The 27,562-nt window shown below is 47.4% G+C and overlaps 1 long non-coding RNA gene across 1 annotated transcript in view; it reads right to left on the bottom strand.

Annotated features, from left to right (window-relative positions):
• Positions 1-27,248, bottom strand: part of LOC120403244 — a 52,960-nt gene extending 25,712 nt beyond the window's left edge. Inside the window, exons 1-2 of the long non-coding RNA XR_005597502.1 lie at positions 27,074-27,248; positions 26,386-26,548 (exon numbers count right to left, since the gene is read on the bottom strand). This is a non-coding gene — a long non-coding RNA (uncharacterized LOC120403244). The remainder of the gene's footprint in view (positions 1-26,385; positions 26,549-27,073) is intronic.
• Between the last annotated feature and the right edge of the window lie 314 nt (positions 27,249-27,562).

Genomic DNA, 27,562 nt, shown 5'->3' with positions numbered 1-27,562 from the left:
GGAGTTCCAAGGACACTAACTGAGTAAGGTCACAACGCACAGCTATTGTGTAATGCGAAGTGAGCTCACCCAGCTTGATGGTCGTAGAACGTCCATCCCCTCTCCTTGCTTGTACAGCCCATTCAAGCTGGGTGACTCTTGATCTTGCAGATGGAACCTGTAGCTTCCTGTGAACTGGCATTCTCTGGTGGGGTGGAGAATAATGGAAGCAGCGGGGCATGTGATTCCGATTCTTGTCCGATCTGTATTGTTTTCAGCTCCAGTGCCGCCACCATCTCTCCCTTTTTCTCTTTCTGTTTCCCCTGGGGAGTCAGGCAGGCAGCTGAGATAATTTACCGCTTAATGTGGGCAGATGGCTTAATTTAAAGAAAATCAGAGAGGATGGAAGTGAGTCGGATGAGATGAGCCTCCCTCGGAAAGGATGCAGACACAATGCTGATGCTTTGCCCTTCCCTAGCGCCTCTCATCTGCAGATCTCTAAGCACTCTGGGGGGAGTTTTCAAGGCTTTATAGAGCATGTGTATGCCCAATTTCTGATCAGAATTTGGCATTTAAATCCCTCCTGTGGCTTTGAAAATCCAACCCTTTCCATGCATTAATGTAAGTCCCCCAACACCCCTATGAGGCAGGTCAGTATCATTATTCCCCTTACACAGGTGGGGAAACTGAGTCACAGAATGGCAAAGGGACTTTCTCCAAGCCACACAGTGAATCAGTTGCAGAGTGAGGTATATAGAAGCCATGAGTCCTTGAGCTTGGAGATACAATGCCTACTTAGAAGACTTCAGCCTAAGGAGGGAATATGATAGCCACATGCTGGTATTTGATCAAGGATGGGGGCTTAAGAGGTATTCTTGAAGTATATTGCAAGCATGGGCCAGCATGGATGAGGGTTTCCACCTCTCGCATGTAGGATTCTGCCATTTCAAAGTGGCCAGAGGTGACCCTACATCGCCATAAGTAAAAGAGAGGCACATTTCAAGGAAAGCTGCAGGTCCAGTGTATTTTCTATGAGCCATGATGATAGATCCAGTGGGAGATTTTCCAGGGTACAAAGAGCAGTTAGGTAACCAGTTCCCATTCAAAGCCCCTGCCCTGAGGTGCCTAACTCCCATTTCCGCCTTGGGAGATTTCCCCTCCATCCCCCCTTGCTCCACATATGCTACTTTATTTGAGGAGGAACCCAATCTTTGTTTAGTTCTCACTCTGCCCTCCACCTCTGCATGGACAATGGTTTTCCTTTCCCACCAAGGAAAGAATCCCCAGTGTTAAATAATAATTATGACAGTGGAGGACAGGAAGTGAATGATCCTGTATCTTGCTGAAACTGGCCAGCTGACTATACTGTGGTCACCCAGACTCAGCCGGGACTAACACCCTGACCCTTTTGAAAAGAGCTCTGATCTTTAATCCCTTCTTAAAACTCTCCTGTGCTTGATACCTACCAAAACCTTGACAACTGTTAGGCAGCTGATGAGCTGAGACCACTGCCGATCATTTCATTGTCTCCGTGTACATCCCCCATCTGTCTATCAGTCTTCACCCTTAAGCATCGATTGGAAGCCAGTCAGGGCAGGGGCCATCTATGTGTTCTGTATTTGTACAATGCCTAGCACAACAGGGAATTAGGTCCATGGCTGGGGGGTCCTGGTATTTTGTATTGCAATAGTGCCGAATAACTACACGTGGTCAGGCCCTTGATTTTACCCCACATCCAGCAGCACAGCCTCATGCTGCGGCATTGGTTCACTATGAACTTAAGGGGAAGAAAAGTGAAACAAAGATGCTGCACCATGGGGGTGCACATGTGATAGACATTAAACAATCAGCCCCCTAAAAATGTTCTACTCTGAAGTCTCCCATCCAAGTCCTAACACAGCCCAGATGTTCTTAGCTTGGAAGGAGCACATGGCAATATTAAGACCTAGACTCAAGTAGCCAATTTATAGTGCGTAACAGCACCATTTAGGAGCCATGCTACAAATCCTTATCTGCCAGTAGATGGCACTCTTTATAATCACTCGCTATATATGGCATGCACATCCATTACAGCTATATTACCTTTATATTTAGCATTCCTGTAACAGGTGGCCTGGCTGGAGTTGACTGCTTTAAAAAGTTGCCCACCCATGGAGTTTCAACTGTGAGGCTCTGTCAATTCCTGTTCCCTTCTCAGTAATGACAGCTAATAATAATACTAATAATACTTAGAAATTTCATGATCTGTGTAATGTAGGCTGATCACAATGGTTCCCTATTGCCTTAAAATCTATGACTCTTATTTAGATCACTTTACAAAAGAAAGTCAGTGTCATCCCTACTCCACACAGATGAGGAAACTGGGGCACAGAGAGATTAAGTGATTTGCCCAAGGCTGCAGACTAGGTCAGTGGCAGAGCTAGGAACATGGTCCTGGTTCTCCTGGCTCCCAGTTTAGCAGCCTATCCCCTGGACTACACTGACATCATCTCTCAGAAGCATCCCTGAATGGCTGATCCTTGCAAGAATCCCCCACTGACATGATTGATTCTAGCGAAGCATGGCTTGATATTCCACCCTCCTCCTCCAGCAAGCATAATTTTCCTTGCCATTAGTCTAATTATCTTCCATATCCTGGCTCCCCACCTCCTCACTTCCAGCCTGATTACACAGTAGGCTCGGCCAGAGCCGCAGGGTGCTGGAAGGATGCTCAGTGTCATATCGACATGGAGCAGCTGCTTTGAATTGTGGCTTTTGGCAGTGATTAGTGGGGATGATAGACAGCCAGCGCTCATTTCTCTTGCTCTGACTCAGAGGCCACAACATGCTGCAGCTCAGAATTTCAATCAGCCCAGGCAACGCACAGCCACCTGGAACCTGGAACTGGTGTGTCTGAGTAGCCAGGACTGGCCCTTTCCTGCCTCTAGAGAAGCCAGTTGGGAAGCGCAGAAGACCTGTCCTCCCTGTCGGAGAAATGGATTAAGGGTCTGTCTACATTGCAGTCAGGAGGTGTGATGGCAACACGTGTCGGCAGACCCAAGCTAGCTTTGATCTAGCTCGGGCAAAACTAGCTTGAACAAATAGAAGTGAAGCCACCAGTGCGATCACAAGCAGCTCTATGGGCTAGCCCTGCTCACCCAGGACCCCGGGTACATACTCAAGGGGCCGCAGCCCATGCTGCCAGAACTTCACTGCTATAGTTACGCGAGCTAGCTTGGCTCTAGCCTGCTCAAAGCTAGACTGAGTATGTCTACGTATGAAGCAATCATACCTCACCGTGGTAGTGTAGACATCCCACAGTGTTGCTTGAATTCAACCCTCTTGTATATTTCTAGTGGGGCTACAGAGTGGAATAATAGAATCAGAGACTATCAGGGTTGGAAGAGGAGATCATCTAGTCCCACCCCCTACTCAAAGCAGGACCAGTCTCCAAGAAGGAGTAGAGGGGGAAAGTTTGGGGTTCCTTTTCAGAAAGCTGGGTCAAAGCAGTTGGCATATTGCTGAGGAAGAGTGGGATGGAGGTGCAAAATTTGGGGACTCCTTAGGAAAACTGCGGGGAGGCTTTGGACAATAAATAGGCTGCCTCAAATCTCCATGGGGATGTGGCAAAATGTGTGGGCCCTTTGAGAAAAATCTGGAAATCCTATCCAATTGGGAGACCCGGCTCAGCTGACCGGTTTGATCCTGTCTTAACCCACCCATCCCATGGTTATGATAGCAACCACCAAATCCACAATGGCAGGGGATTATCAAAAGTAGCCACGTGAAGAACCAGACAGGTGTTTGAGACTCATGGGTCTGCAGCAGGCACTAATCCACCCAGGTATTCTATGAGGAGGTGATTAAACCCAGAGGGTTCTGTCTCTGATCAGGATGGTTACTACAGAAATATCCTCTAATAATGACTCTCATTCCAGCCCAGATGCCTCCCAGAAGGCACCATTCCTTCCCCTGGATGGATCAAGCAATGCCCAGTTAAGACAACAGACAGAGAGGAAAGCCCTGACAGAGAGAGGGGCAGCAGGTCGAAGCCTCGACCTTCCCCATCCCACCCCTTCTTCCCATCACTCTTTGCAAGGCTGCATCTACATCTCAGCAAAGTTTCAGCTGTAACCCAGCGCAGATGGTCTCATCCCTGTTTGAGATTCTTGTCATGGCTATGCAGCAGGCTGGCATGCTGAGCGAGTCTGCCATGCAGCTGTCACAGCTGATTTCTCTAATGAAAGAGGCCTTGCACTCCAGCCGAGTGGCTGATGATGATCAGCACGATGGGCGAGATGTGCTTTTCCCTGCATGAACAAGGGTCATGGAATTCCTTAGCCAGAAGGAAGAGCTAGTGGGGTCTGGAATACAGCTGTGCTGCCTCGGGCCATACAGGCAACCTCCTGCCACACGACAACCTCTGGAAAGTGGGAGGCCACTTGTTCCAACCAGTGCTGGAACAATAGCAGCGTGTAACAGGAATCATGAGAATGAGCGTGGTTCATTTAGAGGGTGCGCCTATCAAGGAGGTCAGCTTGCCTAATGGGTAAAGCACTAGTCTAAGTGCCTGGAGATTTGGGGGGTGTATTCTCAGCTCTGCTACTGAGCAAGTCACTTTGGGCTGGATTTTTAAAATGTATTCAGGAGCCTAGTGGGATTTCCAAATGCACCCAGCATGCACCTATCTGAATCTTTAGGTGCCTAAATTAGCTTTAAAAATTTGGCCTGTTGTGCCTCAGTTTCCCCATCTGCAAAATAGGCATTTTGAGACCAATGCTATTAGCCAGCAGGGTCCCCTTCCAACTGTGTGTCATCCTCTCCTGTTGCTGGTTCTGGAGAAAATGGCCTGAACAAGCAGGAGGAGAGAGTAAAGCTCCCCTTGAATTCTCCCTCACAGACAGCAGAAGCTTTTGGTTCCCAAGAAAGTTATTTTGCAGCCTCGGTGCCCATCTACAACACAGCCCCTGTGAAAGGGGAGGCTGCCCCCTGCTTACTCATCCAGCTGCACCCTGGCTCAGCTTTGAAATGGATGGGGAGCCTGAAAGGCCAGGAAGCCTGCTATTGGACAATCAAGGTGCTAAAGGAGCATTCAGGGAAGATAAGGCCATTGTGGAGAAGCTAAATGAAATCTTTGCATCGGTCTTCATTACAGATGATGTGAGGGAGACTTCCACACCTGAGCCATTCTTTTTAGGTGACAAATCTGAGGAACTGTCCCAGATTGTGCTGTCAGTAGAGGAGGTTTTGGAATGAATTGATAAATTAAACAATAATAAGTCACCAGGACCAGATGGGATTCACCCAAGAGTTCTGAAGGAACTCATATATGAAATGTCAGAACTACTAACTGTGGTATGTAACCTATCGCTTAAATCAGCCTCCATACAGATGATTGGAGGACAGCTAATGTAACACTGATTTTTAAAAGAGGCTCCAGAGGTGATCCTGGCAATTACAGGCCAGTAAATCTAACTTCAGTACCAGGAAAATTAGTTGAAATTATAGTAAAGTACAGAATTATCAGGCATAGATAAACACAATTTGTTGGGGAAGAGTCAACACAGCTTTTGTAAAGGGAAATCATGCCTCACCAATCTATTAGAATTATTTGAGGAAGTTAATAAGCACGTGGACAAGGGTGATCTGCTTGATATAGTGTACTTATACTTTCTGAAAGCCCTTGACAATGTTCCATACCAAGGATTTTTAAGCAAAGTAAGCAGTCATGGGATAATCATAGAATCATAGAACTTAAGATCAGAAGGGACCATTATGATCATCTAGTCTGACCTCCCACAAGATGCAGGCCATAAAAGCTGACCCACCCACTCCTGAAATAATTCTCTCCCTTGACTCAGCTGTTGAAGTCCCCAAATCCTGATTTAAAGACTTCAAGTAGCAGATAATCCTCCAGCAAGCGACCCCTGCCCCATGCTGCGGAGGAAGGCGAAAAACCTCCAGGGCCACTGCCAATCTACCCTGGAGGAAAATTCCTTCCCGACCCCAAATATGGCGATCAGCTGAACCCCGAGCATGCAGGCAAGACTCTCCAGCCAGACACTCAGGAAAAAGACTTTCAATATCCCAACATTGACCCTCGGTACTAATTACCAGTGGCTGCACGTTATTGACCTATTGACTAAATCACGTTATCCTATCAAACCATTCCCTCCATAAACTTATCAAGCTTAATCTTAAAGCCAGAGAGGTCCTTCGCCCCCACTGTTTCCCTCGGTAGGCTGTTCCAGAATTTCACTCCCCTGATGGTTATAAACCTTCGTCTAATTTCAAGCCTAAACTTCCCGACTGCCAATTTATATCCATTTGTTCTCATGTCCACATTAGTACTGAGCAGAAATAATTCCTCTCCCTCCCTGGTATTTATCCCTCTGATATATTTAAAGAGAGCAATCATATCTCCTCTCAGCCTTCTTTTGGTTAAGGAAAACAAACCGAGCTCCTCAAGTCTCCTTTCATACGACAGGCTTTCCATTCCTCGGATCATTCTAGTGGCCCTTCTTTGTACCTGTTCCAGTTTGAATTCATCCTTCTTAAACATGGGAGACCAAAACTGCACACAGTACTCCAAATGAGGTCTCACCAATGCCTTGTATAACGGGACTAGCACCTCATTATCTCTACTAGAAATACCTCGCCTAACGCATCCCAAGACCGCATTAGCTTTTTTAACGGCCACATCACATTGCTGATTCATAGTCATCCTGCGATCAACCAGGACTCCGAGGTCCTTCTCCTCTTCCGTTACTTCCAACTGGTGCGTCCCCAGCTTATAACTAAAATTCCTGTTAGTCATCCCTAAATGCATAACCTTACACTTCTCACTATTGAATTTCATCCTATTACTAATACTCCAGTTTACAAGGTCATCCAAATCATAGAATCATAGAATCATAGAATCTCAGGGTTGGAAGGGACCTCAGGAGGTCATCTAGTCCAACCCCCTGCTCAAAGCAGGACCAAACCCAACTAAATCATCCCAGGAGGATATCCCGATCCTTCTCCGAATTGGCAATACCTCCCAACTTCGTGTCATCTGCAAACTTTATCAGCCCACTCCTACTTTTGGTTCCAAGGTCAGTGATAAATAGATTAAATAAGATCGGACCCAAAACCGAACCTTGAGGAACTCCACTGGTAACCTCCCTCCAGATCACCTTTCAATACGACCCGCTGCAGTCTCCCCTATAACCAGTTCCTTATCCACCTCTGGATTTTCATTTCGATCCCCATCTTTTCCAATTTAACCAGTAATTCTTCATGCGGTACCGTATCAAACGCCTTACTGAAATCAAGATATATTAGATCCACCGCATTTCCCTTGTCTAAAAAATCTGTTACTTTCTCAAAGAAGGAGATCAGGGTGGTTTGGCACGATCTACCTTTCGTAAAACCATGTTGTAATTTGTCCCAATTGCCATTGACCTCAAGATCCGTAACTACTCTCTCCTTAAATATTTTTTCCATGACTTTACATACTACAGATGTTAAACTAACAGGCCTGTAGTTACCCGGGTCACTTTTTTTCCCCTTCTTGAAAATAGGAACTATATTAGCTAATCTCCAGTCAAACGGTACAACCCCCAAGTTTAGAGATTCGTTAAAAATTATCGCTAACGGGCTTGCAATTTCACTCGCCAATTCCTTTAATATTCTAGGATGAAGATTATCCGGGCCGCCTGATTTACTACCGTTAAGCTGTTCAAGTTTGGCTTCTACCTCGGATACTGTAATTTCCAATCCCGCACCTTCATTCCCATCAATCACTCTGCCACTATTCCTAAGCCCTTCATTAGCCTCATTAAAGACTGAGGCAAAATATTCGTTTAGATATTGTGCCATGCCTAGCTTATCCTTAATCTCCACTCCGTTTACAGTTTTAAGCTGTCCCACTTCTTCTTTCTTGGTTTTCTTCCTATTTATATGGCTAAAAAACCTTTTACTATTGGTTTTAATTCCCTTCGCAAGGTCCATCTCTACCCGGCTTTTGGCCTTTCTCACTGCATCCCTACACCCTCTGACCTCAATAAGGTAGGTTTCTTTGCTGATCCCTCCCATCTTCCACTCCTTGTACGCTTTCTGGTTTTTCTTAATCACCCCTCTGAGATGCTTGCTCATCCAGCTCGGTCTAAAACTGCTACCTACGGACCGTTTTCCCTTTCTTGGGATACAGGCCTCTGACAGCTCCTGCAACTTCAACCTGAAATAATCCCAGGTGTCTTCTGCCTTTAGATCCCTAAATATGTTAGTCCAATCCACTTCCCTAACTAGTCGCCTTAATTTAGTAAAGTTAGCCCTTTTGAAATCATAAACCTTAGTCTCAGATGCAATTTTGTTTATCCTTCCATTTATTTTGAACCGAATTAGCTCATGATCACTCGAGCCAAGGTTGTCCCCTACAACCATTTCCTCAACAAGGTCCTCACTAAGAGGGAGCATCCTTTCCTGGATCAGTATCTGATTAAAAGATAGGAGACAAAGGAATAAGGAATAAATGGCCATCTTTTACAATGGAGAGAGGTAAATAGCAGGATCCCTCAAGGAACTGTATAGGGACCAGTGCTGTTCAACATATTCATAAATGATCTGGAAAAGGGGGTAAACAGTGAGGTGGCAAAATTTGCACATGATTCAAAATTACTCAAGATAGTTAAGTTCAAATCTGTGGAGAAAGTGAATAAGGAAGTGTTTTTCCCTTCATATCACACAAGAACCAAGGGTTACTCATAGAAATTAATAGGCAGCACATTTAACACAAATATAAGGAAGTACTTCCTCACACAACACAGAGTCAACCTGTGGCACTCGTTGCCAGGGGATGTTGTGAAGGTCAAAAGTATAACTGGGTTCAAAGAATTATTAAATAAAAGTTCATGGAGGATAGGTCCATCGATGGCTATTAGGCAGGATGGTCAGGGATGCAACCCCATGCTCTGGGTGTCCCTAAGCCTTTAAGTGCTGGGACTGGATGACAGGGGATTGATCATTTGATAATTGCCCTGTTCTGTTCATTTCCTCTGAACACAAGGGAGCCGGATGATCCTCCAAACTGCCTGATCCCAGCTAGAGGCCTAAAGGGGATTTTTAGGGTGCTGGAAGGAGAATGTGGGGCCATGGCCTCAGCAAGTGTAAATCAGCCTAGCGCCGTTGAAGTCAGTGAGTGAAGCTACACCAATTTACCCCAGAGGAAGATCTGGCCCTTGGAGTTTGTTTTTGCTTGCCGTTCCCACTTCTTTCTTGGCCCATCCAGACCGGCTTATCTTCCCACTCAGCTCTGCATCAGACCTCTATTGAGTCATCCACCCCGGAGCACCGAGGTGGGTACCACTGTCTGCAGTGCAGCTCCAGGCTGAGACATCGGGCTTAGCCTTGAGTCAGAGGAGAGAGCATCCCCTGCTAAGCCATCCACCCCACTCCCTACAGCACAGCACATCCCTAGCATGGCTCTGGGGCTGGATACCACTTCCTGCAGCACAGCACCCCCCTAGCACCATGCTGAGACACTGGGTCTAGCATTGCCTGAGAGGGGAGCATGCTCCCTGCTGAGTCACTTTTACTGCTCCTTGTAGCACACAGCATGGGGGCCATAGGGTCAGCACTGACTCCCAGGACAGAGTGCCTCTACTGAGCCAGCCACCCCACCCCCTGCAGAACAAGCCCCGCTCCCACCACACTGAAGCATTGGGATCAGCACTGACTCCAAGGGGACAGCTCCCTCTACTGAAATCAACAGCATCAGCTCCTGGTTTCGCTTGCTCTCCAGGTACTGAAATGTCCTAACCCTGCTTAGCCTGGGAGCTCTGACAGGATCACAGACACAGGATAGTCTCGGCTGTGGATTAAAACATGCCTGGATATGAGAAATACAAGAGGAAAACTTGACGTAGATGCAATGCCTCTGGCGTTTGATATACCCACCGGGGCATTCTTGTATCTAGAACTTCAATACAGTAATCTGGGTTATAGCTACTAGATACAGCTGTTTTCTACCAAGCCCTCTGTTTAAGTAAACATCCTCAAGACAGATGTTCTTACCCGGTAACTGTAAGCAGCAAAGTCTCTTTTGGCTTAAACGTCTAATATCCCAGCCCTTCACAGGGAAGGGGGATTAGGGAGGGAGAGTTATAATCAGATGAAAACAACTCGTTACCTAGCAAATGAGCTGTTTTAGGGGCGGAAAGTTGGGTGCAGGGGGACAGCAAAGGTCTGGGAAGCGTGGGCCTTATAAATCTATTTTCGTTTATTATTAGAGAAAACATGCCCACTCGTTGGCTATCAGAGGCTTTACCTGTGAGAGTTACGGCAAAATTGACGAGCGCTGTAAAATTAGATTCTTAATGCCTCCCTGACACCATCTCTCTACACAGCTGCCGCTGTGTGGTGTATTTGTAACCTGAGAAATTGCAAAGGCATTCCACTACTCCCTGAAAGTCCCTTGAACATTTTTTAATGATGCATGTTCCTTGTTGCCTTCGCTTAGAATCGAGATCCTTTCAAGTCAAACGCTCTTTGATTAGGCAAGGAAGGCAGACGGTAAACACTGGCCCCCGGTTCCCCTCCCTGCCCAAAAGAGCTAAATTTAAAAGAAGACAGAGATGGTATGTAGCACAAAGATATGAAAGTCTAACAGTTTCCCTGACTATGGTAAAATCTGGAGCAGTAACAACAAACCCTCCAAAATCCTGTCATCAAAAGTTTACCAATGCTATTGCAATTGCTATCACATGCCTGAGCAGTGGGCCTTCTAGTCCAGTGTCCTGGCCCCAATTCACCAAGGCACGCACCTAGGTTTAAGCTGGTGACTAGCCCTATTGATGGGGCCCTACCAAATTCACCGTCCATTTTGATCAATTTCATGCCCAGAGGGTTTTTAAATTGGTCAATTTCACATTTTCAGATGTTTATCTCTGAAATTTCACAGTGGTGTAACCATGGAATCCCAACCCAAAAGGCACCCAGAGGTGAGTCTGATCCCCCATGCAAGGGAAGGGCTAGTCCTGTCCCTCCCCAGCCCAGCAGGGACTTGGAACTAGGAGCCCCCTAGCCGGGGCACTCCCAGCAGCAGGGGGGTATCGGACCCCCTCCACAAGTCTCTTCCAGCTGCAGGAACCCCCGGGGATGGAGCTTCCTGCAGCAGGGAGAGGCACTCCAAGGTGGGTCCGATCTCCCCTTGAGAGCGAGAGTTCTGTCCTCCCCCAGCCCAGTGGAGACTTGCAGTTAGGAGATCCCTGGCTGGGGTGCTCCCAGCAGTAAGAGGGAGATCAGATTTCACAGGGAAGGGCTCATTTCACGGTCCGTGACACGTTTTTCACAGCAGTGAAATTGGTAGGGCCCTACCTATTCATATCATGTGCTTAGAGGTGAGACACATGATTAGTTACCTTGCCGAATTGGGGCCCCCGTCTCAGACAGTGGTTAGTACCAGCTGCTTCAGAAGAAGATGCACTCAGTTATGGAATAATCCATCCAGAAGGGAAGTTTCTTTCTAACATCACCAAGCTCCAATAGGTAGAGGCTGCCTTATGTCCTGAAGCAGGAGGGTTACAGCATTTCCAGTCTTCAGGGCATTTTTAAAACACTTTCACATGACGCACAGTTAGCCTGTGGAACAAGATACCAGCCACAAGATACCAGTGAGGCCAAGAGTTTAAAAAGACTGGAAGTTCATGAAGCTAACAAGACTATCCAGTTGGAATAGTTTCCTAGAGTTTGAAGCCCCAGAAGAGACAAGTAGACCATCTAGTTGGACCTCCTGTAAACATACAGCCATTACATTTCACCTCCCATAGCCCTATTATTTTAATAGAAAGCCCAATTATTTTAATCACACACTTCAGTCCTCAGGAGACTAAACTGTTGTGGCCACAGGCAGAGAAAGGAGAGCCTGATCTTCCACCAATGCCAGAGGCTCCTGCAATAGCAGGGAATTTATTAGGCAATGCTCAGAGGATCCTAGCAGGCAAGCCACACTCCATGGAACACTGAGGACCCTGGACAATCTGACCAGGAGGAAAATTCACCCTAAATTTGTCAATCAGTTTCACCCTGAGCATGGGAGCAAACACACACCAGCCAGGCATCTAGGAAAGATAAATCTCTGGGCCATCTCAGAGCACTAGTCCACCTTGTCCAGTGTCGTATCTTCAGCGGTGGCCAATCCTGATATTTCAGAGGAAAGCAGGGAAAAAGAAACCCAAAACACATCTGGTTAGTTGTGCATCGGGGAAAAACATTCCTTCCTGGCCTATGCAGACGGCCGACTGAAGCATGAGATTTGATTATAGTCATAATACAAATCTTCATGTGTTATGAGCATGTTGAGGGTAACACAGAACTCCCTGATCTCTCTATGGCTATAAGGAAGGGGATGGATAGCAGGATTCATAAATTCACAGACACCAAGGCCGGAAGAGACCACCACAATCATCCATTCTTCTGCGCACACAGGCAGTAGAATTTCCCTCAGAAGCTGGATTAAAGAATAGCCTTTAAAAAGATCCCTGATCTTGTTTTAGAGCCCAGCACTTCCCCTGGTGAGCTGTTCCAATGTGTCATTCCCCTCGCCCTAAGGAAATTTCATCTTATTTCAAGGTTAAATTTGTCTAACTTCAGGGCATAACAAGACGCTGGTCAGCAAGGCTGAAAAGCCCTTTACTATCAGATCTCTTTGCCATGTGTAAGTACCTAAACACAATCAGCTCTCAACCTTCTCTTTGATGAGCTGAATACGGGGAGCTCCTCAAATCTCACATCATTTTTTTTCCCCCAGCCCTTGGATCATTTTTGTGGCCCTCCTTAGGACTCATTCCAGTATTTCCACATCTTTCTTGATGTGTGGACACCAGAACTGGACAAAATATTCTTACAATGCTGTGTCCAGAGACAAGAACACATCCCTGCTTCCACTTGATATCCCCCCGTTCATACATCCAAGGATCACTTTAGCCCGTTTTGTCACAGCAGAGCTCATGTTGAGGCGATTATATACGATGATCTCTAAGATCTTCTGAATCAATGCTCGTCCAAAACAGACTCTTTCAACTTGCAGGTATCGTCTGCATTCTTTCCCCCCAGATTTATTATTTTGCATTTGGCTATATTAAAATGACTTTTATTGGATTCTGACCATTTAACCAGGTGATTCAGATCACTCTAACAATTTATTTACTACCCTGCTAATATTTGTGTTATCTGCAAACTTTACCAGCAAAGATTTTGCATCATCATCCAGATAGCTGTAAAAATATTAGAGCAGCATTGGACCAGCAACCAATCCTTGGGGACCCCACTAGAAACAGCCCCCTTCCTTGATGTCTCCTCATTAATAACTACATTTTGAGATCTATCAGTGAGACAGTTTTTAATCCATCTATCCTGTGCCATTAGTTCCATATTATGCATGGGGAGTTTAAGTCAAGTGCCTTGGAGAAATCCAACTATATTATATCAACACAGTTGCCTTATTCAATCAGACCCATAATCCTACAAAAGTTTGTTTGGCAAGATCTAACTTACATAAAACCATGATAGCTGGCATTAATTATATGCCTATCCATTAATTCTTTGTGGATAGAGTCTTGTATAAATAGGCTTGGCAGGATTAAATTTTGATCATTTTAATAATTTTTATAGATAATATTGTTTATTTTAAGCTATTTTTATCAAATTAAATTTTCACAGCTGCACCAAGTTATGGCAGGGTGTCAGACAATAATTATTTAATGACAGCAGACATTAAGATTCAAAAAGTTAAAGCTTTTTAACCAAACACAAACTGTCAACATCACCTGTCAAAATATACAAGGTAAATATACTTAAATCAGACTCAGATTAGTTCTCAAGCAGCAGGGATTTTTATTTTGTCTATCAGTACATTTTTATTATGATGGATGCATTTTTTTTGTCAGTTTGTGGGCGTTCAGTGAAATCAACATTTACAAATAAAAATTGAATCCTCCCAAACCTACATATTAACTATGACATTATTTTACCTGGGACTGACAACAGGCTAGCTGATCTCTAGTTCTCTGGGTCATCCTTTTAAAACATTGAAACTACATTGGCAGGACTCCAATCGTTTGGAGTTTCCCCAGTAAAGATGAAAAAAATGAACAAGAGTTTTGGAAGGGCTATAAACCTTCCTGCTTCAGGGCATGAATCAACCTCTAACTAGTTGAGGTCAGGAAGTAATTTCCCCCACAATTGTCAATTGAGGAGATAGGTGTCTTGCACTTTCCTCTGAAGCAGACACTGTTAAGAGACGGAATCCTGAGATAGATCCCAGGTCTGATGCAGTCTTGTAATTCCAATGTTTCTGTGTTTGTCGTTTTTTAGCATGTCAATGATCCTACTTTAGTTCCTCCACATGCTTTCTAATCCACATGAGAAAGCAAAATGCTGGGTCCTAGCCCCAACTTTCAGCAAATATTTAAGTGTGGATAATTTAGAGAGGTTTCATATTACAAAGATTTTACTACTTTTTCCTTTTTTTTGCTCAGATCTATCTTACATTTTATTTACTGCATGAAGGATGATCACAAATCATCAGAACCTAGATAGAGGTCGCAAGAGAAATGATCAAAGTGCGTTGTCGGTTGCATTTGCCTTGATTTTGTGGGGGAGGGGGGTTCCCTTGCTAGAGGGCAACATTCAGTCATTCACAACGAGCATCATTGGTACTGATGCCCTGATCAGTAAGGGAAGAATTTTTAAAACAGCTTTCTGAGCCCACAATCAGGGTCAGATTTTCAGGACAGCAAATCTGGGGGTGGGGGGATCTTCCCCGAGGTGTCACAATGAGAGCTGAGCTCTTTTGAAAATCTAACCCTGACAGCAGGGGCTGAGTACTTGCAAATCTGTCTCACCACTAAAGATGGACTATGTAATGGGACTGCCCAGCCTCAGTCCTGTTTAGTCCTCAGTTCTAAAGGCTCTCAGCAAAAGAGCCATTGCCTTGCTCAACTGTCCCAATGAAGTCCATGGGGCGAGGATGACACATTCGGTATGTCTACACTGCAATCAAACACCCGGGGCTGGCACGAGTCAGCTGACTTGGACTTGCGGGACTTGGGCTACACTGCAGTGTTATAGCCTTGAGCCCCGTGACCCCCAAGTCAGCGGACACAGGCCAGCGGCAGACGTTTGATTGCAGTGTGGACGTACCCCGAGGTAGCCAGGCGCTGGTGTTTGAGTCTCAGCTGGCATTTGATTGCAGAGTAGTCATACCCTGAGGTAGCCAGGCCTTGGTCTTTACAAGGCACGGAGAGGCAGATGGGAAGCCAAGCTGACCTTTTTAGAGGAGCCTAAATGAGACAGGTACCTAACTCCGATTGGATTTCAAAGGGAGCTGGGCGCCTCGGCGTGAGAGCTGAGGAGCAGGCAGTGGAAACACTCTGTCTGCATCCCGGAGTTCAGATCTAGGCACTCTCCAAAGGCAATGCCTCGGCTGATTCACCCATGGGTCCGTGTGTGGAGGGGTGGGGGAGCAGTCTCTTAGGCAGTGGCAGATGGGAAGCCAGGGCAGTTCATAGAGCACTGGTGCTATCTGTGCTCCTCATGGCTCACTCCACTAAGCCAGGGGGCTGCTGCCTCCTGCCCTCTAGGGTAGTGCCAAGCGCAGGAAGTGGCAAGGGAATGGGGAGGTGGCCAAGGCCTGGATTGCTGTGATCAGATCTGCATCAGAGAGGAAAGGCGCCCGGTTGGTGCACACAGAGGACCAAATCCCTAGCTGGGGTAAATCAAAATAACCCCATTTGCAAAGGCTGATTTACACCAGCACGAGTGGCGCTGGAGAATGGGCTTTTCCCTTTTCTTCCCTTGAGTTCTGGGTTCCCGTTGCCCTGACTCACTGCTCCCTAAGACAAGAGCTCTGGCCTAATGCAGGTGCTGCATAACCGGCTGCCGTATATTCTCCAGTCCCTTTCACTATTCAGTGTCAGCCTCTCATCTGCTTCCATTTCCGTCCCCAGTGCCAGCTGCTTCCTCCAGAGGCCACACTTCCCTCTCCTCCAGGAAACAACTTCTTGCCTCTGAGCTATCCCCTTTGAGATACCAAAAAAACCAACAACCCAATGCAGCCCACAACAAAACCAAGGCCTATTCCAATCGCCCCTCCTCCATTACACGCAGCGTCTCTCCGCTCGAGGGCTTCTAGGAAATCAGTCCAGCTAATGGGTGGATGAAAAGGGCTTTTGTGACATGCTTTGTGTTTTCTAAGCCATGGAAAGATATTTCTAATTATTGCACAAAAAGGGGCTCTCAGCCGTGCACTCCTCCATTAACCGGCTCGGTGCAGCGCAGCCAAGTGGCTGCAGATCCTGGCCCCGCGCTGTCAGAGCCACACTGCATTTGTGTCTAAATGCTTCCCTTTCCCGGCAGATTCATTCCTTTTATGATCATGTTTGCCGCTTCTTCTCCCACCTCCCTTCCCGTATGGCTGTCCCTCCTCCGCCCGCCCCCAGTCTCTCTGTTCCTCACTTTGCCTCTATCACACTTACTCCCTTGCATTTTAAAAAACCCTTCATGAGCTCACCCCAGCCGATCTCACAGACCTTGTGTCTCTCTTTTTATTTCCTTCCCTGCTCCCTCCACTCACCTAGTGGTGACTCAGCATCACTGGGGATACAAGAGCTTTCTCCTCTGCAGTTCCTGGAAATAGACTTTTGGCTGGTTTCATCTGCTCTCCAAGGGCCAGATCCTCAGTTGGGATAAATCAACGTTGCTCTGATGCCATCACTGGAGCTACACTCAAATTTGCTTAACTTAAAGGCCCAGATCCTGGACCGTGGCCAAGGAGCACTTAGTGTAGCTCAGGATCTTGGGAATTCTGTGTCAGGCTAGTTCCCAACATGAATTAGAGCAGCCTGGGGGCTGCTCTAATGTACACTGGCTGCTAACAGCCCCAAGAAGCTATTCTGGAAGCTGCAGGATCAGCTGGGTGTAAGGAAGCCCCAGCCCCATACACTACAGGAATCCACCCTTTGTCAGCTAAGCCAGGTTTAGAGCGACCCTGATCTTGTGGGTTAGTGGACAGCTGCCTCATGATGGCTGAGAATCAGGCCCAGACACTAGTCCCATTAGGTTACACTGGGCCAGAGTCTCAGCTGGTGTTAAGTTGGTGTAGCTCCATTGATTTATATCAGTGGAAGACCTGGCCTATGGGCAGTCCACCCACATGAGGAATTAGCCAGATTTAACTTTTTGATACATCACCTCACAAACTTATTTTAACAGACAAAATAATTTTGAAAAGCCACTAATTGTGGCACGAAGTAATAATTCACTCTAACTGCAGTTAGCATGTCTCTTTCCCGTGACTAGTGTAAGGCACAATTACATTTTTGGAACAGAATCAGTCATAACAATTGATCCTAGAAGGCATCTGTACAAGCACATGAAAAGACAACTATGTCGATTGCCACATGTCCTACAAGCAAGCATCAGGAGAGCAGAGAAACACATACAAAGAGGAATCACTTTCAGCAAATTCAAGTATTTAACAGCCTGCAGCAACACTACCCAACTGTCATGACAGGACAGGAGGATTTGCATATCCCTTGGGAAACACAGTGGGAATTTTAGGGAGGCAGAGCATAAATCTCAGAGCTGGAAACTGACCAGGGCACCAGGATTCTTGCAGAATATACTGTGTTTGCTTTAATGCCACGTATGCCCAGGGTCCTTGGTTTTCCACGGGGCTGGGCAGAGTCTTGGGGGAGGAAAAGGCCTTGTGCAGCTTATTTCTGGGAAAGTCACAGTTCATTCCCTGCTCTGTTCCTGGGGCAGTGCAACCACCTGCTGCCCCTTACTTGGGGTGCATTTCAAGATGCCAGTCTAAGCCCGTGAGCTGGGCACAGAGAGACTATCAACGTCCTCCTCCTCTAGGATGTGGTGCCTCTGAGTACACAGCTCAAGATTACACCGACCTTTCTTGCTGCTATATCACACTGCAGACCCATCTCTGTTCAGCAGGCCAAAATCCCTAGCGTGACCATACGTCCCGTTTTGGCTTGGACAGTCCCTTTTTTAGGCCCTGTCCCGGCCGTCCCGAATTTTTTTACAAAACTGGACATTTGTCTCATTTGGCAGAAAAAGTGGGGTGGGACCCCTAGTGGGGTGCAGAGGAACATGTGGGGGTGGGGATGAGTGGCAACGCCAGCCCTGCACTGGAAGGAGGGAAAGGGAGAGTGGATCGGGCTGGCCAGTCTCACATTCAGGGAGGAGAGGGGGGGCCACAGGCAGTCCCGGGTGCGGGTGTGCGGCGGGGGACTCGGACCACCAGTCCTGTGCATGGGGGTTAAGGATCTGCAGGGGAAAGGGGGGTTGTGTGTGTGTGTGTGGGTGGGGGCTTGGGCTGGCCCCAGGTGCCAGTGGGGAGGGGGACCTCAGACTGGCCCAGCGTGGGCAGGAGGCTGGGACGTCTTGGGTGGCCCCGTGCATGGGAGAGCGGCAGGGGGTCTGTTGCAGGTGCCAGGGAAGGGGACCTCATCCCAGCTTGGTGGGAGGTAGGGAGGCTTGGGCCAGCCCTGCATGGTGGGGAGGGGCTCAGGCCAGCCCAGGGGTGTCCCCTTTTCCCTTTGGGAAAATATAGTTACTCTAAGTATCCCCCTAAAACCCTTTCAGCATTACAGCCTCCTGATACCTCCCTCCAACTCGGTCTCTGGCGGTGCAATTATTTCCCCCCCCCCATCTATATCATCTTGCATTCCCCTTTCCTCCCCCTACCCCCAAAATGAATTTCTGCCTTTTACACCCGTGTAAATACAGTCTGGCTCGCTGCCCCCCTCTAGTGGCTAGACCACATAAAGGTCTAAGGCTGCTGCAGACTTTGAGCCATGAAAAAATAAAACATCTTTAAAAGGAAAAAAAAACAGTTTAACCTTATCAGGGACCACAAACTCTAAAATCATAAGATTACTGCACTACCGGGGAGAGTTACTGTTGTTTGGATGTCGTAACTGCATATCCACACGGCAGCATGTTTACATTTTTTTTTAGTGCAATCTTAATGATGACGTTCCTGGTTGAAAAAGATCTGTGGGTTACAGTGGACCACAAATTTAATGGGAGTCAACAACGTGATGCAGTTGCAAAAAAAAAAAAAAAAAAAAAAAGGCTGGTACCAGTCTGGGGTGTATGAACAGGAGTGTCATATGTAAGACACAGGTGGTAATTGTTCCGCTCTACTTGGCACTGGTGAGGCCTCAGCTGGAGACCTGTGTCCAGTTCTGGGCTCCTCACTTTAACAAAGATGTGGATAAATCGGAGAGAGGCCAGAGGAGAGCAAGAAAAAAAGAGAAAATATTTGGAAGACCTGACCTATGAGGAAAGGTTAAAAAAAAAAAAAGAACCGGGCATGTTTAGCCTTGAGAAAAGAAGACTGAGAAGGGGACCTGCTAACAGTCACCAAATATGTTAACTGTCCTCTTTATAACAGCCCTTATCAATTGTTCTCTGTGACCACTGAAGGTAGGACAAGAAGTAATGGGCTTAATCTGCACCAAGGGAGATTTAGATTGGATATTAGGAAAAACTTTCTAAGGGCTGGTCTACACTAGGGGGGAGTATCGATCTAAGATATGCAACTTCAGCTACGTGAATAGCGTAGCTGAAGTCGAAGTATCTTAGATCGATTTACTTCGGGTCCTCACGGCACAGGATCAACGTCCGCGGCTCCCCATGTTGACTTCGCTACCGACGCTCGCTCTGGTGGAGTTCCAGAGTCGACGGGAGCGCGTTCGGGGATCGATATATCGCGTCTAGATGAGAAAAATCGATCGCTACCCGCCAATACAGCAGGTAGTCTGGACGTACCCTAAGTCTCAGGATAGTTACACTCTGGAACAGGCTTCCAAGGGAGGCTGTGAAACCCCCATCACTGGATGCTTTTAAGAACAGGTTGGACAAACACCTGTCAGGGGTGGCGTAGGGGTTTACTTGGTCTTGCTTCAGTGCAGGGGGCTGGACTAGATGACCTTTCGAGGATCCTTCCAGCCCTGCATTTCTATATTACACTGCAGCCAGAATGTCAGCATTCATCTCCAAGCCAATCTGAATTAATTTAGGGAGCGAGATTTTTATTACAGGCTAAATGGAATGTTTCACTCATCTAACTACCCAGAGAGCAGCTGCAGCTTTTAGCCGCAGCTCTGTGGAGTCATGCAGGGGTTGCACGAGGGAACACAGCGCCTACTCACAGGAGAGTTACTGCATTAGTATTATTAGCAATTATTTGTATTACAGTAGCAATACAAGATCCTTATCAAGGACCAAGGCCCCCTAGCAATAGACACCTTACAAATAAGTATTTACATTGATCGTTATTAGGGTTGCCACAGCACTAGGGTGCCCAGCCATGGACCAGGACCCCATCCTGCCTACTGTACTGATGCAGAACAAAACCACAGCCCCTGCCTCAGAATACTTACTGTCTAGAGGTGACATCCTAGCCCCACTGAAGTCAATGGGAGTTTTGCCACTGACTTCACTGAGGCAAGGATTTCACTCCAGGGGTCAGATGAAACAAACAGGTGTGGGAGGAGGGGATGGGAGGAAGAGTAAATGGGGCACAGAAGAATGGACTTCCAGGCTTTCAAGTGATGGAATTTTGTCTGAAAATATCCATCCAGTTGGGCAAGATTTGCTCTTTAACCCCCTTCCCCATCTCCCGACACACGCCCGCTTATCACTCATGCTTTTACTACCTGTTACGCCCAGCCTCACTCAGCAAAGCATTTAAGCATATGCTGATCTGTGGCCTGCCTGCCAAGAGACCGCTCTGTTATTTCAATGGCCCAGAGGATGGTCTGAACGCAGGCTCCAGGAGCGGCGCAATCTTAGACAGGAAGCTCTTGCGGGGCAAGGGCCGTCTTTTTTGTTCTACGTTTGTACAGCACCCAGCACAGTGGCGTCTTAGTCATAAATAATTCATGACTGAACAGTGCCAGATGCAGGTGGCGATTTAGTGGTCATGATAGGAAGCTGGTTGGGAAGATGCAGGAGCAGGAGGTCAAAGAAATTCAGGGGCCGTGTCAAACACCTGAGCGTGCTGGAATGCCGTAAATTCATCACAGAACATTTATACGCCTCCGATCCTGCCTCTCCCCCGACTGCACCTCGCTTTGAACAGACTGGAGTCCCTCATCGTGACTCCTCAGCGTCTGCACACAAGAAAGAAACAGCGCCCCCTGAAGGAAACCTTGCCCCTTGGCAAGTTTCAGCAGGTGACTGAAATATTAGCATCAGTGGATTTCTGGAGTGCTGCAATTTGTCTGTGCCGCACGCTGTTCTGCAAACGCCATGTTCTCGGAGCAGAGAGCAAAAGATGAAGAATTGTTTGTGCCAGAAAGAAACGAAAGGCTAATGATGTAGAGAACGGTGAGCAACAAGCAATGGCAAGAGGCAATTCATTTGTGCGGGGGTTTGAGGGTTGTTTTTTAGACTCTTCAAGACAGAAAATGGATGTTTGTTATAATACAAATATGCTGGAGAGATGGATTTTTACAAGGCACAAGTCAGAGGGACACCAGCTGGTAGGAGCAGCTTCTGGAGCAGCCAAAGCAGGGACTTCTGCACTGCAGGGGAGGGGGGCCTACCCCTGTCCCCAGCACCCCTCAGAAGTGTATAGGGAAGACCCCTCACAGTCTGGACAAAGTAGAACCCCATGGTGCCTCCTCTTCCCCATGTTGTGGCTTTGAGGGAAAATGGAACAGAGGAGCCAGCCAGAGACTCCAGCCTTCTCACCAAAGCGGGGACCTTATCACATTCAGAGAGCACTGTACAATTTTGATTGGACTTTCTGTGCCCTATGCTGCTTGGCTGTTTGCACCAACCCTCTCCCTGCCCATGTGACTCAAGGACTCCTTGACGCTAACTGGCAGGGGACATGGAGTGGTATCTACATAGTAGTTCACCAAAGAGTGTCATGTGAGGTCACTCTTGAAAGCCTGTGTCACGCTGGTCCTCATAATCATTGAGAGATGGATGGATGCATAATTGTGAAGAATTATGTGTAACTCCTGAAAATCATGTTCTGTAGGTCTGTGACTTGGAGTGGTCAACAAAAGGCAAGAACCAGGTTTCTTTCCGGCAGCTGATGTTTATCTATTGGTCTGTCCACATGTAAATTGAGTACTGCATACTTCACACCAAACGCCTATTTACAGTCTGAGCAACGAGCTAATCAAGTAATTGCAGGGGAGATCCTAGACAGGGAAACACAAGCAGTGGGGGTTTGCAAGTTAGCTGGAAAAAGAGACGATTAAGGGGGGACACGAGAGAGGCCTACAAACTCCCGAATGGTGGGGAGAAAGTGAATGGGGAAGTGGTATTTGCTGCTTCACATAACACAAGAACTAGGGGTCACCCAATGAAATTAATAGGTAGCTGGTTTAAAACAGAAGGAAGTACTTCATCATGCAATGTCCCGTCAACCCGTGGAACTCATTGCCAGGGGATGTTGTAAAGGCCAAAAGTATAACTGGGTTAAAAAAAGAATGAGGTACGTTCATGGAGGATAGGTCCATCAATGGCTATTAGCCAAGATGGTCAGGGCCACAACCCCATGCTCCAGGTGTCTCTAAATCTCCAATTGCCAGAAGCATCTGGCAATGGCCATGGTCAGAGGCAGGATATGGGCCTAGATCAGGGGTAGGCAACCTATGGCACGTGTGCCAAAGGCGGCACGCAAGCTGATTTTCAGTGGCACTCACACTGCCCGGGTCCTGGCCACCGGTCTGGGGAGATCTTCATTTTCATTTAATTTTAAATGAAGCTTCTTAAACATTTTAAAAACTTTATTTACTTTACATACAACAATAGTTTAGTTATATATTATAGACTTAGAGAAAGAGACCTTCTAAAAACATTAAAATTATTACTGGAACACGAAACCTTAAATTAGAGTGAATAAATGAAGTCTCGGCACACCGCTTCTGAAAGGTTGCCGGCCCCTGGCCTAGATGGACCGTTGGGCTAATCCAGTACAATTGTTCGTATGTTCAAGTGAAGATAATGGATTTTTGAACTATAACTGTGGAGACAGAGACAAACACTGGGGAGTGAAGAGGACAGTGTGCTTGGCTTATGAACAGAACACCCCAGCCAAGCCTGGCTGTGACACACACCAGAAGCATTGGGGGCACACGTTTGCTCTGATGATGGGACAGTGTCTTGGTAGGAGAGCTGAGGCTCTAGTAGGTGTGTTATGATTTTATTTTTATTGTATCCTTTCTTTCCAATCTTTCTGCTTACGCATTTCAATCTCTGTTCTTTGTTAAATAAACATATAGTCACTGGAAATCCAAGTGCTGTGTTCTGTGACATAACAGGGAAGCTGGGTGGCCTATTCCTTTGGGACCAAAGGATCTGGGAATTCTGAGAGCACCCAGTGGACCAGGGGCTGGGCACTCCAGGGAGATGCTTGGAGGGCTCCAGAGTTGGATTGTGCCTATTGCTAGGCTTCTGTCCTGCACTTAGAATGGAAGAATCCCATGCACTGCTAAAGACTAGGGACTGAATGGCTAGGCAGCAGATCTGCAGAAAAGGACCTAGGGTTTGTGATACAGCATGGCCAGAGGGCAGCAGGAGAGGGTTAGAAGGGAGCCTTATTCCCTGTAAGGGGAAGAAAGTTTGCTATAGATTAATTAGAGCACCTGACGCCAATTAGAGCACCTGAAGCCAGTCACATGATAAAAACCTCTGCTTCAATCAGACAGTGTGGGAGTTGGAGCAGAAAAGATTGGTGTTGGAGCAGAGAACAGTTTGAAGGGAAGCAGAGGACAGTTTGGAAAAGTGCTGCGGTGGGCTAAGAAGTCCAAGACCCTAGGTAAAGGGGCACCTGGCTTGTGCAGAGGGAGGGCAGGAAGCCCCCCACAAGCTGAAGGGCAGGAGAAGGAAGTAGCCCAGGGGAAGGATCTGTCAGTTCAAGTGGTTCACCACTATCCTCAGGGCCCCTGGTCTGGGACCTGGAGTAGAGGGCGGGCCCAGATCCCTCCCTCTCCACTCCACTCCCCTAGGACACTAGTGGGGCAATTAATATTCCAATTTAGGGGCAAGAAATGGTGCCCTGAATGCCCCCCCAAAGAAGAGAAAGCGCGAGACCCATCATAATAGTGCTGGCAATTTGCCACAGGTTACAGTGGACGAGAAGTTGAATATGAGTCAACAATGTGCCCTTGTTGCCAAGGAGGCTAATGGCATTTTGGGCTGTAGAAGTAGGAGCATTGCCAGCAGATCAAGGGACGTGATCATTCCCCTCTATTCGGCATTGGTGAGGCCTCATCTGGAGTATTTCATCCAGTTTTGGGCCCCACACTACAAGAAAGATGTGGAAAAATTGGAAAGAGTCCAGCAGAGGGCAACAAAAATGATTAGGGGGCTGGAGCACATGACTTATGAGGAGAGGCTGAGGGAACTGGGATTGTTTAGTCTGCAGAAGAGAAGAATGAGGGGGGATTTGATAGCTGCTTTCAACTGCCTGAAAGGGGGTTCCAAAGAGGATGGATCTAGGCTGTTCTCAGTGGTACCAGCTGATAGAACAAGGAGCAATGGTCTCAAGTTGCAGTGGGGGAGGTTTAGATTGGATATTAGGAAAAACTTTTTCACTAGGAGGGTGGTGAAGCCCGGGAATGGGTTACCTAGGGAGGTGGTGGAATCTTCTTCCTTAGAAATTTTTAAGGTCAGGCTTGACAAAGCCCTGGCTGGGGTGATTTAGTTGGGGATTGGTCCTGCTTTGAGCAGGGGGTTGGACTAGATGATCTCCTGAGGCCCCTTCCAACCCTGATACTGTATGATTCTAACCTGTAAATCAGCAGTGAGGCCTGGAATGCAGGGCTTGTGTTGGGGAACTGACTCACCGCAGGCACAGCCGCGGCTTCCTCCCGCTAAGGGCAGGTGCCTCACAATCCTGGAAATCCGCGAGAAGCAGCCTACCTCCCTCCAGTTTCTTCATTTCTGCTTCACTCCTCACCTGCAGCTCTTACCTCTTCTCCCCTACCCTGTCCCCTTCCCTTCTCCCGGAGCTGATCCCCTCCTAACTAAACCCACTGATCCCAAATCTAAACCTAAATCCTGCACCCAAATCTTCATGGAATTAACATGCAGCTTGCTGCCATCACTTTGTTCACTCCGCTGGTGCGTCCTACCTTTCCCCCCGAATCCGGTGTCCGTCTGGTATATTTAGATTGGAAGCTCTCTGGGGTAGGGACCATCTCCTACTCTGGGTTTGTGCAGTGCCTGGCACAATGGGCCCTCGCTCTTGGTTGATCCTTTAGCACTACCATCATAAACATGATTAATAACAGCCAGATGTGCAGGTACATGCCTGCCGAGAGATGGCCCAATGGTCAGAACTGGAATGGGCTGGAACTTAGGAGACAAGTTTAATTCCCTACTCTAGCACAGATTCCCTGGGTGATCTTGGGCAAATCACTTAGTCCCCAGATTTTTGAGGCTATCTAGTGCCTTAGAGAGGAAGGACGGTTCAATGGTTAGACCACTAGTGTGGGACTTGGAAGAGTTGGACTCAAGTCACTGCTCACCACAGATTTAGCATCTCTGGGCCTCACTCTCCCTTCTGTTCAGTGGGGAGAACAGCACTGACCTAGCTCACAGGGGGCGGGAGAGTGGAGGGGGCTGTGAAGATAAAGACATTAAATATCAGATGCTCAGACACAATGGTAAAGTGGGGGACCTGTGGTGGGTGGGTCTTGTGGTGAAGGCACTGGACCAGGACTCCTGAAATCGAAGCTCTGCTCCTGCATCTAACACAGACTCCCTGTGACGGTCAGTCTCTTCCTCCTCTTTAAATCTAATCCTTCCCTTGGCTGTTCAGACTGTACCTCTTTGGGTCAGGGACTGTCTCTCACCAGGCACGCCCAGTGCCTAGCACAATGGGGCCCTGAGCTCAGTGAAGACTTTTTAAAAATAAAAACAAGAAACAATAATAAAGCTGGGACTGCTGCCGATAGCTCCCATTTTAAGCAGCTCTGTGCCTCAGTTTATCCCGTCTGTAAAAGAGCAGGGATAATGATACCAACCTCCTTTGTAAAGTGCTTTGAGATCTACTGATGCAACAGGCTATATACAGACTAGGTGTTATTATTAACCGTTGCCTCCCAGGATAGCAAGGCTTTAGACAGACTACTCCAGCAGGTCAACAACAGGTGTGCTTGACGCACAAGACTATCCAGGTATTTCAGACAGAGATCTTCCATTTGCAGTCTTTCCGAGCTACACATCACATCAGAGGCATCAGCTTTCATTTCAGGATGTCCAAGCCTACATCTGAAAGGCTAGTCCTGGGAGCTGACAAAATCCTTAGGCATTTATAAAGCATGGCAGATTGGAAGAGAGTTTCCCCAGTGCAATTCCTGCTCTTTAAATTAAACATTGGCATCTATTTCTTACCTTGGCAAATCCAATAAACTTGCTGCACTAAATTCTTTAAATGGAAGGTCTCTGATCTGAAGGGATCTTGTGTTGCATTTGGTTTCCTGCATTCTGTTTCCAATGCAGCTCCAGGGTCAGATTTTTCTCTCGCTCACACTGGTTTAAGGTCCCCGTAGCGCCACTGAAAGCAAGGAGGGTTATGCTGTGCAGATCTGGAGTGAGAATTGGGCCCAGAGTGTCTATATTTGGCTTAAATCATATTCATACTGAGAAGAGAGACCCAGAACCTCCTGGGAGTGAATAATGATCAGCGCTGTGTGAGGTTGGGAAAGTTTCAAGTCAAGAGGAACTCAACTAGTTTGGACCTGACCTGGTTTTGTGAATTGAGCTCAAGGTGAGCATCTTTTCCATCCCCCGGGCCATTTTCACAATCAGCCAGGCTCATGCAGGCCATTGTTTTTCCTACATGCACCCAGACTGACTCACGCAAGCTGGTCCAGGTCACACACATTTGTGTATGTCATGATCCACACAACAGCATTCTTCAGGCAAATGGAGGGGGTGTTGCAACTCATACATCACTCACATCACACACTCCAGCAGTTTCCACCTGCGACAGGGCAAAACTCACCCATTTGAGCTGAGGCCCTGTTGCTGGTTGGGTTTCCCACCCCACCCCACCAAGGCGATGGGGCCCTGTACTCACCCAGCCTCCCGTCCATCAGCAGCACAAGGTCCCATGGGCATGTAACCCTTCCAGAGCTACTAAAGGTTCATTAGCATGTGGGGAGAGACACAAACTGATAAGCCCCCAGCTGACTTTCCTTCCTTCCTTCCTGGGGCCTCTGGCAAGTCATAATCCAGCTGAACACCCACAGCTGAGTTGCTAATAAGAGTTCCAAAGTAATCATTAGCAGTCCAGCCCACCTTCCCCTGGAGGGACTTAGGCAGGCAGCAGCCAGAGGAGCAGTCTTTGCTCTCAGCCATACTTTCCTCCTGGAGCGGACATACGGAGATCTGTACTTCTGCCAGGGCTGTTGCTAATTGAGCTGCATGTCCCCTTTGTAGGCCCTTCTTCCAGGCCTGACGTGCCCCACAGGTGCGTCGGGGCAGGGCCGCTTGAGCCCCGAGCAGGTCAACAACCTGCCCCTGGCCTGTGCATAGTTTGTACAGCCTCTCACAGGCCCAGCTCGGA

This window comes from Mauremys reevesii, linkage group 4 (assembly GCF_016161935.1).
Source record: "Mauremys reevesii isolate NIE-2019 linkage group 4, ASM1616193v1, whole genome shotgun sequence".
NCBI lineage: Eukaryota > Metazoa > Chordata > Testudines > Geoemydidae > Mauremys > Mauremys reevesii.
Note: the sequence above shows the minus strand (reverse complement) of the source record. Positions and strands in the feature narration are given on the sequence as shown.